The sequence below is a fragment of the Somniosus microcephalus genome, unplaced genomic scaffold, assembly GCF_052327205.1.
Source record: "Somniosus microcephalus isolate GS21.2 unplaced genomic scaffold, FLI_Smic_1.0 unresolved_chr4, whole genome shotgun sequence".
Classification (NCBI taxonomy): domain Eukaryota; kingdom Metazoa; phylum Chordata; class Chondrichthyes; order Squaliformes; family Somniosidae; genus Somniosus; species Somniosus microcephalus.
The window spans coordinates 45030060-45049243 of NW_028225182.1; the positions used below are offsets into that span (position 1 = coordinate 45030060).

Sequence of the window (19184 nt, forward strand, 5' to 3'; positions counted from 1 at the left end):
TTGAACATAAGGACACGATAGGCATGCTAAATAATTACTTTGCATCGTTCTTCATAGTAGAGGATAAACTACCAGAGACAGGAGGAAAACAGAAACTGAATCAAGGGGTGGGATTTTCTAGATTTAATATGATGACTTCTTGCAGGCATCTGATAAGTTTTCACACAAGATACTGTTAGCAAAAATGTAATACTGCTTTAAATTAGTTACTGTTAATAATATATTACATTCATAAATTTAATTAGTTCCATCTTAGTCTTAATTTTCTGTAAAGTTAGTTAAGAGTCGAATAAATAAAGGCATGGCAGGGCAGCTCAGTGCCACGGAATGTGCATTCTGTGCCATGTGCGAAATCCAGGAGGCTTCCCATGTCCTGGACAACCACGTGTGCAGGAAGTGTCGTCAGCTGGAGGAGCTCAAACTCTGGGTTTCGGAGCTTGAGCAGCAGCTGGCGTCACTGCGGTGCATCCGCGAGGCTGAGAGCTACGTGGACAGCACGTTTCAGGCGGTAGTCACCCCACAGCTAAGGAGTGTGCAGGCAAAGAGGGAATGAGTGACCGTTAGACAGAAGAGGAGGACAGACATGACTCCAGGATGTTAATGTTGCCTCCCTGGTGCCAGGGTCAAGGATGTCACTGAACAGCTGCAGAATATTCTGAGGTGGAGGTGAACAGCCCGAGGTCGAGGTGAATATGGGTACCAATGACACAGGTAGAAAGAGGGCTGAGATTCCTGGGGCATTGTGGCCGGTTCTGGGGGAGGTGGGTCCAGTACAGGCCGGACGGGTTGCAAATCAACAGAGCCGGTAAAATATCCTCACGGGGAGGTTTGCTAGTGTTGTTGGGGAGGATTTAAATTAAGTTGGCAGGGGTATGGGCACCAGGATGTACCAATAGAAAGAAGAAACAAGATGCACAACAGATTTGGAGAGAGGGATAGCACTAATGTAAGAAATAGTAAGGTATTAGGTGGGGTCAGACTAAGAGAGAACACAGGATGTTCTAAGATAGGGTTATAGTGCATGTATGTGAACGCAAAAAGCATAGTAAACAAGATTGGTGAGCTGCAGGCGCAAATACCCACATGGGAATATGATGTCGTGACAATAACGGAGACCTGGCTCAAAAAAGGGCAGGATTGGGTATTAAATATTCCTGGATAGATGGTGTTCAGGAAAGATAGGGAAGGAAAGATAGGAGGTGGTGAGGCAATATTGTTTAAGGAGAATGTTACAGTGCTGGAGAGAGAGGATGTCCTGGGGGGACAAGGACTGAATCTATATAGTTAAGATATAATAGAGGGGCCATTACACTACTAGATGTATTCGATAGGCCACCAACTAGTGAGATAAATATGGAGAAGCAAATTTGCAGAGAAATTACAGAGAGATGCAAGAAACTGTTCAAGAAAGGGTGTAAGGATAATCCTAGTAACTACAGGCCGGTCAGTTTAACATCAGTGGTGGGTAAAGTCCTAGAAACAGTAATCAAGGAATATATTAACGGCCAGTTGGAGAGATTTAAGCTAATTAAGTAGAGCCAACATGGATTTGTAAAAAGCAGATCGTGTTTGACTAATGTAATTGAATTTTTTGATGAAGTACCAAGGAACATTGATCAAGGGAATGCAATGGATGATGTCTGCATGGATTCTAGGACGGCATTTGACAAGGTACCACATAGAAGGCTGGATAACCAAATTGAGGCTCATGGAATAGGTGGGTCAGTGGCAGCTTGGAGAAGGAATTGGCTTAAGTATAGAGAACAGCGTGTTGTGCTAAATGGGTGTTTTTCAGACTGGAGGATGGTAGACAGTGGTGTTACATAAGAACATAAGAAATAGGAGCAGGAGTGGGCCAATCGGCCCCTCGAGCCTGCTCCACCATTCAATAAGATCATGGCTGATCTGATCCTAACCGCTAATCTACTATCACAGAACTATCTCCTGAATCTAACAGAATTAGACACATGAAATAGGAGGAGGATCAGGCTACGCAGCCCCTGGGCCTGCTCCGCTACCCACAGGGCCATGACCGATCCGAACCTAGACTCATGTCCAAATTCCTGCCCGCTCCCCGTAACCCTTAATTCCCTTTACTTCTAGGAAACTGTCTATTTCTGTTTTAAATTTATGTAATGATGTAGCTTCTACAGCTTTTTGGGGCAGCATATTCCATGGACCTACCACCCTCTGAGTGAAGTAGTTCCTCCTCATCTCAGTTTTGAAAGAGCAGCCCCTTATTGTAAGACTATGCCCCCTAGTTCTAGTTTCACCCATCATCGGGAACATCCTCCCCGCATCCACCCGATCCAACCCCTTCACAATCTTATATGTTTCAATAAGATCGCCTCTCAATCTTCTGAACTCCAATGAGTAGAGTCCCAATCTACTCAACCTCTCCTCATATGTCCATCCCCTCATCCCCGGGATTAACCGAGTGAACCTTCTTTCTACTGACTCGAGAGCAAGTATGTCTTTTCTTAAGTATGGACACCAAAACTGTATGCAGTATTCCAGGTGCGGTCTCACTAATACCTTGTACAACTGAAGCAATACCTCCCTATTTTTATATTCTATCCCCCTAGCAATGAAAGCAAACATTCCATTGGCCTCCTTAATCACTTGCTGCACCTGCATACTAACCTTTTTGAGTTTCGTGCACCAGGACCCCCAGATCCCTTCGTACTTCAGTACTTTCCAGTTTCTTGCCATTAAGATAATAACTTGCTCTACGATTTTTCCTGCCGAAGTGCATAACCTCACACTTTCCAGTATTGTATTCCATCTGCCAAATCTCTGCCCACTTACTTAGCCTGTCTATGTCCCCTTGCAGGTTTTTTATGTCCTCCTCACTCACTACTTTCCCCCCCATCTTAGTATCATCTGCAAACTTTGATATGTTACACTCGGTCCCCTCCTCCAAATCGTTAACATAGATTGTAAAGAGTTGGGGACCCAGCACTGACCCCTGTGGAACACCACTAGTTACTGATTGCCAGTCTGAGAATGAACCATTTATCCCAACTCTCTGCCTTCTGTTAGATAGCCAATCCTCTATCCATGCCAGAATATTACCCCCAATCCCGTGATTTTTTATCTTAAGCAATAATCTTTTGTGTGGCACCTTGTCAAATGCATTTTGGAAGTCTAAATACACTACGTCCATTGGTTCCCCTTTATCCACCCTATATGTTACTTCCTCAAAGAACTCCAGCAAATTTGTCAAACATGACTTCCCCTTCATAAAACTATGCTGACTTTGTCCTATTAAATTATGATTATCCAAATGTCCTGTTACTGTCTCCTTAATAATGGACTCTGCAGATAGAGTTCTCTGCAGCCGAGAGCGAGAGTCCCGAAGGCTGTGTTGCCTGCCCGGTGCCAGGGTTAAGGACATCTCCTCTGGACTGGAGAGAAACTTGGAGTGGGAGGGGGAGGATCCAGTTGTCGTGGTCCATGTTGGTACCAATGACATAGATAGGACAAGGAAGGAGGTTCTGCTGAGGGAGTTTGAGCAGCTAGGGGCCAAATTAAAAAGCAGAACCACAAGGGTAATAATCTCTGGGTTATTACCTGAGCCACGAGCGAATTTGGCTAGGACAAATAAAATAAGAGAGTTAAATGCGTGGCTCAAAGACTGGTGTGGGAGAAATGGGTTTTGCTTCCTGGGACACTGGCACCATTACTGGGGCAGGAGGGAGCTGTTCCGTTGGCACGGGCTTCACTTGGCCAGTGCTGGGACTAGAGTCCTGGCGGATCATATAACTAGGGCTGTAGAGAGGTCTTTAAACTAACTAGTGGGGGGGAGGTTGCTAGAGAGCAAATAATACAAATGACAGCAGAGAAGGTCATAGAATTAGGTAGCAGTGGGGAAATTAAAAACCAGAGCATGTCAGGAAGGGGCAGAAGGTATGGAGCAAAAGGTAAAGTAATAAAAAGGGCAAAAGCAGGAACTAAGTGTCACAAAACATCTTTGAAAGTTCTCTATCTGAATGCACGTAGCATTCGTAACAAAATAGAGGAGTTAATGGCACAAATAACTACATATGGGTATGATCTTGTGGCGATTACAGAAACATGGCTGCAGGGTGACAATGCCTGGGAATTAAACATACCAGGTTATTTAACGATCAGGAAGGACAGGCAGGAAGGAAGGGGAGGTGGGGTGGCTATGTTAATAAAGGAAGGAATCACTGTAATACAGAGAAATGATATTGGGTCAAAAGATCAGGACAATGAAACAGGTTGGGTGGAGGTAAGGAATAATAAGGGGGAAATAACACTAGTGGGCGTAGTCTATAGGCCTCCGAACTGTGGCAACTCTGTTGGACGGAGTATCAATCAGGAAATAGCTGAGGCTTGTAATAAGGGAACACCTATTATTATGGGGGATTTTAACTATCATATTAATTGGACAAATCAAATTGGGCAGGGCTGCCTTGAGGATGAGTTCATTGAGTGTATTAGGGATGGGTTTCTTGAGCAGTATGTAACTGAACCAACCAGGGGGCAGGCAACCTTAGATCTGGTCCTGTGTAACAAGATAGGATTAATTAAAAATGTCCTAGTAAAGGATCCCCTTGGAATGAGTGACCATAACATGGTTGAATTCCATATTCAATTAGAGGGTGAGAAGTTTGGATCTCAAACAAGCGTGCTAAGCTTGAATAAAGGAGACTATGAAGGTATGAGAGCGGAATTGAGTAGAGTGGATTGGGAAAATAGATTAAAGGGTAAGACGATACATGATCAGTGGTGTACATTTAAGGAGTTATTTTACAACTTCCAAAAAATATATATTCCACTGAGAAGAAAAGGGTGTAAAAGAAAAGACAGCCATCCGTGGCTAAGTAAAGAAATTAAGGATAGTATTCGACTTAAAAACAAGGGTATATAAGGTAGCCAAATCTAGTGGGAGGATAGAGGATTGGGAAAACTTTAAAAGACAGCAAAAAATAACAAAAAGATTGATTAAGAAAGGGAAGATAGATTATGAAAGTAAATTAGCAAAAAATATAAAAACAGATAGTAAGAGTTTTTATAGTTATATAAAAAGAAAAAGGGTGGCTAAATTAAATGTTGGTCCCTTAGAGGATGAGACCGGGAAATTAATGGTGGGAAATATGGAGATGGCAAAAACACTGAATGAATACTTTACATCAGTCTTTACAGTAGAAGACACTAAGAATATCCCAACACTGGACAAACAGGGGGCTAAAGGGGGGGGAGGAGCTAAACACGATCAAAATCACTAAGGAAGTGGTACTCGGTAAAATAATGGGACTCAAGGGGGATAAATCACCTGGACCTGATGGCTTACATCCTAGGGTCTTGAGGGAAGTGGCGGTAGGGATTGTGGATGCATTGGTAATAATTTTCCAAAACTCCCTGGACTCGGCAATGGTCCCGGCAGACTGGAAAACTGCTAATGTAACGCCCTTTATTTAAAAAGGGCAGTAGACAGAAGGCTGGAAACTATAGACTGGTTAGCCTAACATCTGTGGTAGGTAAAATTTTGGAGTCCATTATTAAGGAGACAGTAACAGGACATTTGGATAATCATAATTTAATAGGACAAAGTCAGCATGGTTTTATGAAGGGGAAGTCATGTTTGACAAATTTGCTGGAGTTCTTTGAGGAAGTAACATATAGGGTGGATAAAGGGGAACCAGTGGATGTAGTGCATTTAGACTTCCAAAAGGCATTTGACAAGGTGCCACACAAAAGATTATTGCTTAAGATAAAAAATCACGGGATTGGGGGTAATATTCTGGCATGGATAGAGGATTGGCTATCTAACAGAAGGCAGAGAGTTGGGATAAATGGTTCATTCTCAGACTGGCAATCAGTGACTAGTGGTGTTCCGCAGGGGTCAGTGCTGGGTCCCCAACTCTTTACAATCTATATTAATGATTTGGAGGAGGGGACCGAGTGTAACATATCAAAGTTTGCAGATGATACTAAGATGGGGGGGAAAGTAGTGAGTGAGGAGGACATAAAAAACCTGCAAGGGGACATAGACAGGCTAAGTAAGTGGGCAGAGATTTGGCAGATGGAATACAATACTGGAAAGTGTGAGGATATGCACTTTGGCAGGAAAAATCGTAGAGCAAGTTATTATTTTAATGGCAAGAAACTGGAAAGTACTGAAGTACGAAGGGATCTGGGGGTCCTGGTGCACAAAACTCAAAAGGTTAGTATGCAGGCACAGCAAGTGATTAAGAAGGCCAATGGAATGTTGGCTTTCATTGCTAAGGGGATAGAATATAAAAATAGGGAGGTATTGCTTCAGTTGTACAAGGTATTGGTGAGACCGCACCTCGAATACTGCGTACAGTTTTGGTGTCCATACTTAAGAAAGGACATACTTGCTCTCGAGTCAGTACAACGAAGGTTCACTCGGTTAATCCCGGGGATGAGGGGATGGACATATGAGGAGAGGTTGAGTAGATTGGGACTCTACTCATTGGAGTTCAGAAGAATGAGAGGCGATCTTATTAAAACATATAAGATTGTGAAGGGGTTGGATCGGGTGGATGCGGGGAAGATGTTCCCGATGATGGGTGAAACTAAAACTAGGGGGCATAGTCTTAGAATAAGGGGCTGCTCTTTCAAAACTGAGATGAGGAGGAACTACTTCACTCAGAGGGTGGTAGGTCCATGGAATATGCTGCCCCAAAAAACTGTAGAAGCTACATCATTACATAAATTTAAAACAGAAATAGACAGTTTCCTAGAAGTAAAGGGAATTAAGGGTTACGGGGAGCGGGCAGGAATTTGGACATGAGTCTAGGTTCGGATCGGTCATGGCCCTGTGGGTAGCGGAGCGGGCCCAGGGGCTGTGTAGCCTGATCCTGATCCTGCTCCTATTTCGTGTGTCTAATTCTGTTAGATGCAGGAGATGGTTCTGTGATAGTGGACTGGCAGTTAGGATCAGATCAGCCATGATCTTATTGAATGGCGGGGCAGGCTCGAGGGGTCGATTGGCCTACTCCTGCTCCTATTTCTTATGTTCTTATGTACTTATGTTCCAACATTTTACCTACCACAGATGTTAGGCTAACCGGCCTATAGTTTCCAGCTTTCTGTCTACTGCCCTTTTTAAATAAGGGTGTTACATTAGCAGTTTTCCAGTCTGCCGGGACCTTTGCTGAGTCCAGGGAGTTTTGGAAAATTATTACCAATGCATCCACAATCCCTACCGCCACTTCCCTCAAGACCCTAGGATGTAAGCCATCCGGTCCAAGTGATTTATCCGCCTTGAGTCCCATTATTTTACCGAGTACCACTTCCTTAGTGATTTTGATCGTGTTTAGCTCCTCCCCCCCTTTTGCCCCCTGTTTGTCCAGTGTTGGGATATTCTTAGTGTCCTCTACTGTAAAGACTGATACAAAATACTCATTCAGAATTTTTGCCATCTCCATATTTCCCACCATTAATTTCCTGGTCTCATCCTCTAAGGGACCAACATTTACTTTCGCCACCCTTTTTCTTTTTATATAACTATACCAAGGGTCAGTGCTGGGGCCGCTGCTTTTTATGGTATATATGTAATTGACCTGGATATTGGAATACAGAGTAGAATTTCTAAATTTGCCGATGACACCAAACTTCGTGGTGTGGCAAACCGTGAGGATGATACTAATCGACTGCAGCAGGACATAGAAAGTTTAGCAGAATGGGCAGACAAATGGCAGATGGAATTTAATACAGAGAAGTGTGAAGTGATGAATTTTAGTAGAAGGAACAGTGTGAGGCAATATACACTTAATGTCATAGTTTTAAAGAGTGCGCAGGGACAGAGGGACCTGGGAGTTAATGTACATAGGTCCCTGAAGGTGGCAGGACATATTGAGAGAGTGGTTAGCAAAGCATTTGGGATCTTGGACTTCATAAATAGAGGCATTGAGTATCAAAGTAGAGAAGGTATGCTGATCCTTGATAACGTGCTGGTTAGGCCACAACTGGAGTATTGCATCCAGTTCTGGTCACCACACTTTACGAAGGATGTGAAGGCCCTTGAGAGGGTGCAGAGGAGATTTACCAGCATGGTTCTGGGGATGGGGGATCTTAGCTACAAGGACAGGTTGGAGAAGCTGGATTTGAGTTCATTAGTGCAAAGGAGGTTGAGGGGTGATTTGATCGAGGTGTACAAGATTATGATGGATTTGGATAGGCTAGACAGGGAAAGGTTGTTCCCACTAGTTGATGGTACAAGGACTAGGGGACACAGGTATAAGGTTTGGGGCAAGAGATACGGGGGGGGACGTGAGGAAAAGCTTTTTTACGCAGCGAGTGGCGAGGACCTGGAACTCGCTGCCGATGGAAGTGGTGGAAGCGGAGACACTCAATGTTTTCAAGGGGAGACTGGATAGGCACTTGAGGGAAATAAACTTGCAGGGCTACGGGGATAGAGCAGGGGAATGGGACTGACTGGATTGCTCCACAGAGAGCTGGCACGGACTCGATGGGCCAAATGGCCTCATTCTGTGCTGTTATGACTCAATGGGGTCGATTTTCATTGACCCGTGGAGTCAGGATTGGAGGCGTGCCAGGGGTTAAAGTCCTGAATTCAGGGGTCCCAACACCATCCCGCTCCCAACCCGCCTCCATGTAAGTTTCAAAGAAGGTGTGTACCCGCCCCGCACTGGGACCCGCCTACCCGAGGCGGGAAAGTATCAGTGCCAATTAACTGCCTGTTAACAGTTAGTTAACAGGCAGTTTTTAGCCTAATCCCTATTTTTAAGGTTGAAGTGTGGGATTCCCGACGGCTCCAAACCATGCCAAGTTAGAGGAGTCGGGCCGTTGGGTTGAAGGACTTGGAGGGGTCGAGATGTCAGTGTTCAGGTGAGTGATGGGTGCATGAGTGCAAAGGTAAGTGTGTTTGGTGTGTCTAAAGTGTGTAAAGAATTTTAAATGACCTTTTCTTACCTTTTCAGCCTTCCTTCCTCCAGGTTTCGGGAGTCCATCATCTAACTGGCACAGAAAGCAGAATGGCTGCGAACTGTCAAAAGTGACAGCCTGCAGCTTTCTGTGCCGGTGAGATTTCTAACTGAGTCTGTGGAGAAGGACTCAGGTTAGAAGTAAGACTGTCAGTGTTTGACAGCTTCAAACAGCTGTGAAACGCTGATACTTCATCTGTCAAAACGTCTTGACAGGTGAAATTTCAGTCTGTGACGTCACCTGTTGCTGGGTGGCCCTTAATTGGCCTGCTGAGCCCGCTGGTCGGGCTCAACAAGGTCAATCAAGTTAAAATCGCGTGGGTTGGCCGCATCTTGATGCGGGACTACAACCCCGAAAGTTGTAGTCCCGCCTCCTGAATGAAAATCACCCCCCCGTAGACTCTATCTTGAAAACGCCGATCAAATTACCCATTAACCTAAATGCCAGGTACTGTACTACAACCCTAGTCTGTGTAATAGATCTAGCCAGCGACCTGTACAGTAGGGAGGTGGTTGTGGGAGTCTTAGCACCACTGGATTCGGAAGGGAGGAAAGGGTCCACAGGTACTCTGCTGGTCACCATGCAGTCGCCCACACTTCCCCATTGTTTAGGCATGGCTGTTTCACTATGAATTGGGATTGATGAGTGAAAGAGTTGACGACATTGCTTGCTTGCAACATCTTGTTTCCTGCTTGCAAAAGAGGAAATTGTGCAGCAGACTGAATGATCTGAACTAACCTTTGCCCAATGCCTCAGGGAGCACGACTTGTAACAGCAGCACCGCGCTGAGGGGAGGAGGCTGCGGCTCGCAGGGCGTTTGTCCCGTTCAGCGGGTCAGCGCGATCGGTAGGATCAGCGACTTACATAGGGTGAGCAAGCTGCGAAAAGCCCATCCCTCACTGCGACGGCTGGCTCTCCTCTGACTGCTCTCGCTGACTAAACTGTACAAGGCAAGTGTACTTTACTTCTTGTCGGGCCGCACTTGAGTTCCGCATTTGGGTAACACCTCCAGCCCCACAACCCTCTGAGATCTCTGAATCCCTCTTGCGCAGCCCTGGTCATAATCGCTCCACCATTGGCGGCCGTGCCTTCAGCTGCCTCGGCCCTAAGCTCTGGAATTCCCTCCCTGAACCTCTCCGCCTCTCTTGCCTTCTTTAACATGTTCCTTGCAACCTACCTCTTTGACCAAGTTTTGGTCCTCTGCTTTAACATCTCCTTATATGTCTCGGTGTCCAATTTTGGGGCTTTTTTTGATCATGTTCCTGTGAAGTGCCTTGGGGCATTTCATTACATTACAGCCAGTATATAAATACAAGTTGTTAATCAAGGCCTTTTGAACATACCCGATTTTAAGTGCACCACTATTGACAGCCGTGCCTTCAGCTGCCTAGGCCCCAAGCTCTGGAATGCCCTCCCTAAACCTCTCTAACTACTCTTTCTTCCTTTAAGACGTTCTTTAAAACCTACCTCTTTATTTTTTTATTCGTTCATGGGATGTGAGCGTCGCTGGTAGGGCCGGCATTTATTGGCCCAGCCCTAGTTGCCCTTGAGAAAGTGGTGGTGAGCCGCCTTCTTCAACCGCTGCAGTCCGTGTGGTGAAGGTACTCCCACAGCGCTGTTAGGGAGGGAGTTCCAGGATTTTGGCCCAGCGACGATGAAGGATCGGCGATATACTTCTAAGTCAGGATGGTGTGTGACTTGGAGGGGAACTTGGAGGTGGTGCTGTTCCCATGCACCTGCTGCTCTTGTCCTTCAAGGTGATAGAGGTCGCGGGTTTGGGAGGTGCTGCCGAAGAAGCCTTGGCGAGTTGCTGCAGTGCATCTTGTAGATGGTACAAACTGCAGCCACGGTACGCCACTGGTGGAGGGAGTGAATGTTTAAGGTGGTGGATGGGGTGCCAATCAAGCAGGCTGCTTTGTCCTGGATGGTGTTGAGCTTCTTGAGTGTTGTTGGAGCTGCACTCATCTAGGCAAGTGGATAGTATTCCATCACACTCCTGACTTGTGCCCTGTAGATGGTGGAAAGGCTTTGGGGAGTCAGGAGGTGAGACACTCACCGCAGAATACCCAGCCTCTGACCTGCTCTTGTTGCCACAGTATTTATGTGGCTGGTCCAGTTAAGTTTCTGGTCAATGGTGACCCCCAGGATATTGATGGTGGGGGATTTGGCGATGGTAATGCTGTTGAATGTCATGGGGAGGTGGTTAGACCTGTCTTAATATCTCCTTATGTGGCTTGGTGTCAAATTGTGTTTGATAATCGCTCCTGTGACGCTCCGTGGGACGTTTTACTGCGTTAAAGGTGCTGTATAAATGCAAGTTTTTGTTGTTGCTTAACTGACAAGAGTGAAACAACACCACCAGTGAGTCGGCGTAGAAATAGGTAGTGATAGGACCCAGATTTTCGGTGTGAATGTGCCTTGTACAGTTAACACAGAATTGAAACATATAAGATTGTGAAGGGGCTGGATCGGGTGGATGCGGTGAGGATGTTCCCAATGATGGGTGAAACTAGAACTAGGGGGCACAATCTTAAAATAAGGGGCTGCTCTTTCAAAACTGAGATGAGGAGAAACTTCTTCACTCAGAGGGTGGTAGGTTTGTGGAATTTGCTGCCCCAGAAAGCTGTGGAAGCTACATCATTAAATAAATTTAAAACAGAAATAGATAGTTTCCTAGAAGTAAAGGGAATTAAGGGTTACGGGGAGCGGGCAGGAAATTGGACATGAGTCTAGGTTCGGAATGGTCATGGCCCTGTGGATAGTGGAGTGGGCCCAGGGGCTGTGTAGCCTGGTTCTGCTCCTACTTCTTGTGTTCTAATTCTGTGTTAGATTTCAGGAGATGGTTTTATTCCTGTTCCTGGCTGGGGTGGAGATCGCCTTTACAGAAGGTAAGTACTGTAGAAAATATAGGGACAGAGTGATCTCCTGGAAGAATTTCGATCACCTAGATGGGTCGGAGAGGAATTTCCCAGATTTTTTTCTCCCAAATTGGCCATTGGGTCTTTATCTGGTTTTTCGCCTCTCCCGGGAGATCACATGGGTTCGGGTGGATGCAGAGTGATAGAAGATTTGAGGTTAGGATCAGATCAGCCATGATCTTATTGAATGGCGGAGCAGGCTCAAGGGGCCGATTGGCCTACTCCTGCTCCTATTTCTTATGTTCTTATGTCATTGAGATGAAGAGGAATTTCTTCACTCAGAGGGTTGTGAATTTTTGGAATTCCCTGCCCCAGAGGGCTGAGTCTTTGAGTATATTCAAGACTGAGATCGATAGTTTTTTGGACTGTAGGGGAATCAAAGGATATGGAGATCGGGCGGGAAAGTGGAGTTGAGGTCGATGATCTTATTGAATGGCGGAGCAGGCTCGAGGGGCCGTATGGCCTACTCCTGCTCCTATTTCTTATGTTCTTAATTAGTCTGCCTGAGGTCTCGGGCCACTGATCTCAGCTGACCTGCAGAAAGAACACTACAAGAGGAGACAGCTGTTGCGTGTGCTGGAAATACTGGTGACCACGCACCTTCCTACTCTCTTTTCCTTAACAGCGAGAGACTGCGGTGGAGCAAAGAGATTTGGGAGTCCATGTACACAAATCACTAAAACCTGGTGCACAGGATACGGGAATCGGGCGGGAAAGTGGAGTTGAGGTCGATGATCAGCCATGATCTTATTGAATGGCGGAGCAGGCTCGAGGGGCCGTATGGCCGACTCCTGCTCCTATTTCTTATGTTCTTAAAAAATAACCAAAAGGGCTAATGAAATGTTAGCTTTTATCTCAAACTGGTTACAACCCGGAAGTGATAAAAGTGATGCTTCAGTTGTACAGACCCCATTAGGAGTACTGAATCACTGAATCATAGAGTGACACGGCACCGAAGGAGGCCATTCGGCCCATCGTGCCTGTGCCTGCTCTTTGAAAGAGCTCTCCAATTAGTCCCACTCCCCTCTGCCCTTTCCCCACAGCCCTTCAAATGAATTCCCTTAAATATTTATCCAATTCCCTTACCATGTTCATTTTTGAGCACCAAACCTCAGAAAAGATATATTGATCTGGGAAGTGCTAAGAACATAAGACGTAGGAGCAGGAGTCGGCCATACGGCCCCGCGGGTCTGCTCCACCATTCAATAAGACCATGGCTGATCTTCTACCTCATCTCCAGCTTCCTGCCCCATCCCCATATCCCTTGATTTCCTGTGTCCAAAAATCTATTGCTCTCAGCCTTGAATATACTCAATGACCGAGCCTCCATAGAAACATAGAAGATATGAGCAGGAGTAGGCCATTCGGCCCCTCGAGCCTGCTCCGCCATTCAATGAGATCATGGCTGATCATCCAAATTCAGAACCCTGTCCTTGCCTTCTCTCACTATCCCTTGATCCCTTTAGCCTTAAGAAATATATCTAACTCCTTCTCAAATATATTTAATGAATTGGCCTCTACTGCCTTCTGTGGTGGAGAATTCCACAGGTTCACCACTCTCTGGGTGAAGAAATTCCTCCTATCTCAGTCCTAAATGGCTTACCCCTTATCCTTAGACTGTGACCCCTGGTTCTGGACTCCCCCGCCATCGGGAACATCCTTCCTGCATCTAGTCTGTCTAGTCCTGTTAGAATTTTATAAGTTTCAATGAGATCCCCTCTCATTCTTCTAAACTCCAGTGAGTTAAGCCCAATCGACCCAATCTCTCCTCATATGTCATTCCTGCCATCCCAGGTATAAGCCTGGTGAATCTTCGCTGAACTCCCTCCATGGCAAGAACATCCTTCCTCAGATAAGGTGACCAAAACTGCACACAATGGTCAAGTTGTGGTCTCACCAAGGCCCTGTACAACTGCAGCAAGACATCCTTGTTCCTGTACTCAAACCCTCTCGCTATGAAGGCCAACATACCATTTGCCGCCTTAACCGCCTGCTGCACCTGCATGCTTACCTTCAGCGATTGGTGCACAAGGACACCCAGGTCTCGTTGCACTTCCCCTTCTCCCAATCTATTGCCATTCAGATAATAATCTGCCTTCCTGTTTTTGACACCAAAGTGGATAACCTCGCATTTATCCACATTATATTGCTTCTGCCATGCTTCTGCCCAATCACCCAACCTGTCCAAATCATACCAAATCATACTACCACTTCTGTGGTAGAGAATTCCAAAGATTCGCCACCCTCTGAGTGAAGAAATTCTTCCTCATCTCAGTCCTAAATGGCAGACCCCTTATTCTGAGACTGTGACCCCTGGTTCTAGACTCCCCAGCCAGGTGGGAACAGCCCCTCAGCACCTACCCTGTCAAGCCCCCTAAGAATTTTATGCGTTTCAATGAGATCTCCTCTCCGTCATCTAACCTCTGGGGAATATAGCACAGATTCAGCAGAATGATATGAGGGATTTAAGGGTTAAATTATGAGGACAGTTTGCATAACCTTGACTTGTATTCCCTTGAGTTTCGAAGGTTGAGGGGTGAGCTGATCCAGGTGTTTAAAATTGTAAAGAAATTCGATCGGGTCGGTACAGAGAAATTATTTCCTCTGGTTGGGGTGGGGGGGGGGGGGTGGGGGGGAGTCCAGAACAAGTGGGTATAATCTTAAAATTAGAGCCAGGCCTTTTTTTGAAGTGAAATCAGGGAGCAGTTTTTTCACACAAGGGTTAGTGGAAATCTGAAACTCCCTCCCACAAAAGGCTGTGGATGCTGGAGGTCAATTGGAGTTTTCAAGACTGAGATCCTTCGATTAAAAGCAGAAAATGCTGGAAATACTCAGCAGGTCAGACAGCATCTGTAGAGAGAGAAACAGAGTTCACGTTTCAGGTCGATGACCCTTCGTCAGATTATTGTTGTTTAAGGGTATGGAACAAAGGCGGGCAAATGGGGTTGAGGTGTGGATCAGCCATGATCTAATTGAACAGGCTCAGAGGGCGGAATGGCCTCCTCCTGTTCCTAATGTTGCTCTTTGCAATACAACAGCTGATGCTGGAACTATATATCCATGGACTCGTCACTATAAATGGGGAGTGGCTGGGGCGTCTAGAACCAGGGGGTCACAGTCTCTGAATAATGGGTCGGCCATTTAGGACAGAGATGCAGAGAAATTTCTTCACTCAGAGGGTGGTGAATCTTTGGAATTCTCTACCCCAGAGGGCAGTGGAAGCTCAGTCGTTGGGTATATTCAAACTGAGATCGATAGATTTTTTGGATACAGGGAATCAAGGGATATGGGGATAGTGTGGAAAGGTGGAGTTGAGGTAGAAGATCAGCCATGATCTCATTGAATGGCGGAGCAGGTTCGAAGAGAGAAAGAAAGACTTGCATTTATATAGCGCCTTTCACGATCACCAGATGTTTCAAAGTGCTTTACAGCCAATGAAGTACTTTTGAAGTGGAGTCACTGTTGAAATGTAGGAAACGTGGCAGCCATATTGCGCACAGCAAGGTCCCACAAGCAGCAATGTGATAATGACCAGGTAATCTATTTTTGTTATGTTGGTTGAGGGATAAATATTGGCCAGGACACCGGGGATAACTCCCCTGCTCTTCCTTGAAATAGTGCCATGGGATCTTTTACGTCCACCTGAGAGAGCAGACGGGGCCTTGGTTTAACGTCTAATCCGAAAGACGGCACCTCTGACAGCGCAGCACTCCCTCAGTACTGCCCCTCTGAGAGTGCAGCACATCCTCATTACTGTCCCTCCAACAGTGCAGCACTCCCTCAGTACTGCCCCTCCCACAGTGCAGCACTCCCTCAGTACCGCCCCTCCCACAGTGCAGCACTCCCTCAGTACCGCCCCTCCCACAGTGCAGCGCTCTCACAGTACTACCCCTCCAACAGTGCAGCACTCCCTCAGTACTGCCCCTCCGACAGTGCGGCACTCCCTCAGTACTGCCCCTCCGACAGTGCAGCATTCTCTCAGTACTGCCCCTCCGACAGTGCAGCATTTTCTCAGTACTACCCCTCTGACAGTGCGGCGCTCCCTCAGTACTGCCCCTCCGACATTGCAGAGCTCCCTCAGTACTGCCCCTCCAACAGTGCGCCGCTCCCTCAGTACTGCCCCTCCAACAGTGCGGCGCTCCCTCAGTACCGTCCCCCTCCGACAGTGCGGCGCTCCCTCAGTACTGCCCCTCCGACAGTGCGGTGCTCCCTCAGTACTGCCCCTCCGACAGTGCGCTGCTCCCTCAGTACTGCCCCTCCGACAGTGCGCCGCTCCCTCAGTACTGCCCCTCCGACAGTGCGGCGCTGCCTCAGTACTGCCCCTCTGACAGTGCGCCGCTCCCTCAGTACTGCCCCTCCGACAGTGGCCGCTCCCTCAGTACTGCCCCTCCGACAGTGCGCCGCTCCCTCAGTACTGCCCCTCCGACAGTGCGCCGCTCCCTCAGTATCGCCCCTCCGACAGTGCGCCGCTCCCTCAGTACTGCCCCTCCGACAGTGCAGCGCTCCCTCAGTACTGCCCCTCCGACAGTGTAGCACTGACAGTGCAGGACCAAGCGGTCTATTCCTGCTCCTATTTCTTATGTTCTTACAAAACAGTTAAGTATGTTACTTTTTGCTGACACTCCTTTTCCCACTTAGGCCTAATTTTACTTACAGGAAATTGTGCAACGGACTGATGGTCAGGACCGTAAGTTACGGAAAATGCCTCCGCCCAGATGAAGCAAGATGCTGGGGTCGTTTTGCATTTCCCTACTACCTCGTACATTTTGGAACATGGCAGTAGGCAGATGGAAATGATTTTTTCTTTAATATTTGATATCGCTGGGTCAAAATCCTGGAACTCCCTCCCTAACAGCACTGCGGGAGCACCTTCACCACACGGACTGCAGCGGTCCAAGAAGGCGGCTCACCACCACCTTCTCAAGGGCAACTAGGGATGGGCAATAAATGCCGGCCTTGTCACCGACACCCACATCAAGTGAAATAATTTTAAAAAACTTCCTCCACAAGGTTCTTTGCTTCAATATAAGATCATATTGATTTTATTATTAATCACATTGTTTGCATTCAATATTGATGCTTCACGTCTTCCTCTCTCTGATGTGCATCATGATAGAATCATAGAATGATACAGCAGAGAAGAAGGCCATTCGGCCCATCATGCCTGCACTGGCTCTTTGAATGAGCTCTCCAATTAGACCCACTCCCCTGCTCTTTAAAGCTCTCAAGTCTGGCTTGTTTCCCTTTCGACTGCTCGGCTCGGTTGAGCGGGAGTGGGACTAGCTGAAGTGCTCTTGCGGGCTCGATGGGCCGAATGGCCTCCTCCCGTGCTGTAACCATTCTATGATTCGTTCCCCAAAGCCCTGCAAATTTTTCCTTTTCTAGTATTTCTCCAATTCCCTTTTGAAAGCTACGATTGAATCTGCTTCCTCCGCCCTTTCAGGCCGCGCATTCCAGATCACAACAACGCGCCGCGTAAAAGAATTTCTCCTCATCTCCCCCTCTGGTTCCTTTGCCAATTATCTCAAATCTGTGGTCCACTGGTTAAGAACATAAGAAACAGGCGCAGGAGTAGGCCAATCGGCCCCTCGAGCCTGCTCCGCCATTCAATAAGATCATGGCTGATCCAATCTTGGCCTCAACACCGCTTTCCCGCTCTCTCCCCATACCCCTCGACTCCCTTGTAGTTCAAATGTCTGTCTATCTCCGCCTTGAATATATTCAATGACTCCGCCTCCACAGCTCTCCGGGGTAGAGAATTCCAAAGATTCACAACCCTCTGAGAGAAGAAATTCCTCCTCATCTCTGTCTTAAATGGGCGATCCATTATTCTGAAACTATGCCCCCACTAGGGGAAACATCCTCTCAGCATCTACCCTGTCAATTCCCCTCAGAATCTTATATGTTTCAATAAGATCACCTCTCATTCTTCTAAACTCCAATGAGTATAGGCCCAACCTGCTCAACCTTTCCTCAAGACAACCCCTTCATCCCAGGAATCAACCTGGTGAACCTTCTCTGAACTGCCTCCAATGCAAGTATATCCTTTCTTAAATATGGAGACCAAAACTGTACGCAGTACTCCAGGTACAATCTCACCAGCGCCCTGTAAAGTTGCATCAAAACTTCCCTACTTTTATACTCCACCCCCTTGCAATAAAGGCCAACATTCCATTAGCCTTCCTAATTAGTTGCTGTACCTGCATGCTTGATTTTGTGTTTCATGTACTTGGACCCCCAGATCCCTCTGTACCTCAGCATTTTGTAGTCTCACCCATTTAAATATTAAGTTGCTTTTTCATTCTTCCTTTCAAAGTGGATAACCTCACACTTTCCCACATTATACTCCATCTACCACATTTTTGCCCACGCACTTAACCTCTCTATATCCCCTTTGCAGACTCCTTGTGTCCTCCTCACAATTTGCTAACCCACCTATCTTTGTATCATCAGCAAATTTGGCTACAGTACACTCGGTCCCTTCATCCAAGTCATCAATATAGATTGTAAATAGTTGAGGCCCCAGCACTGATCCCTGTGGCACCCCACTAGTTACTGATTGCCAACCGGAAAATGACCCATTTATCCCGACTCTCTGTTACCGGCCCTCCTGCCAGTGGGAACGGTTTCTTCCAATTGGCTCTATCAAAACCCTTCATGAGTTTGAACACCTCTGTCAAGTCTTCCCTTATCCATCTCTGCTCTAAGGAGAACAACCCCAGTTTCTCGATAGTCTCTCCACAGAAGGCTTTCGATAAGGTCCCGCATAAGAGATTCGCGTGTAAAGTTAAGGCACATGGGATTGGGGGTAAGGTACTGACTTGGAAAGAGAACTGGTTGGCAGACAGGAAGCAAAGAGTTGGAATAAACGGGTCTTTTTCCGAGTGGCAGGCAGTGACTAGTGGGGTACCGCAGGGATCGGTCCTTGGACCCCAGCTATTCACAATATATATAAATGATCTAGACGAGGGAACTAGATGTAATATCTCCAAGTTTGCAGACGACACAAAGCTGGGTGGGCGTGTGTGCTGTGAGGAGGAGGCCGAGAAACTCCAGTATGATTTGGACAGGTTGGGTGATTGAGCAGAAGCATGACAGATGCAGTATAATGTGGATAAATGTGAGGTTATCCACTTTGGTGGCAAAAACAGGAAGGCAGATTATTATCTGAGCGGCAGTAGATTGGGAGAAGGGGAAGTGCAATGAGACCTGGGTGTCCTTGTGCACCAGTCGCTGAAGGTAAGCATGCAGGTACAGCAGGCGGTTAAGAAGGCAAATGGTATGTTGGCCTTTGTAGCGAGAAGCTTCGAGTACAAGAACAAG

General features: G+C 46.8%; 1 protein-coding gene across 1 annotated transcript in view; it reads left to right on the forward strand.

Annotated features, from left to right (window-relative positions):
- The window catches only part of LOC147090671 (baculoviral IAP repeat-containing protein 1-like), a 126691-nt gene that overhangs the window by 1614 nt on the left and 105893 nt on the right, over positions 1–19184 (forward strand). The gene's annotated exons all lie outside the window — the stretch shown is intronic.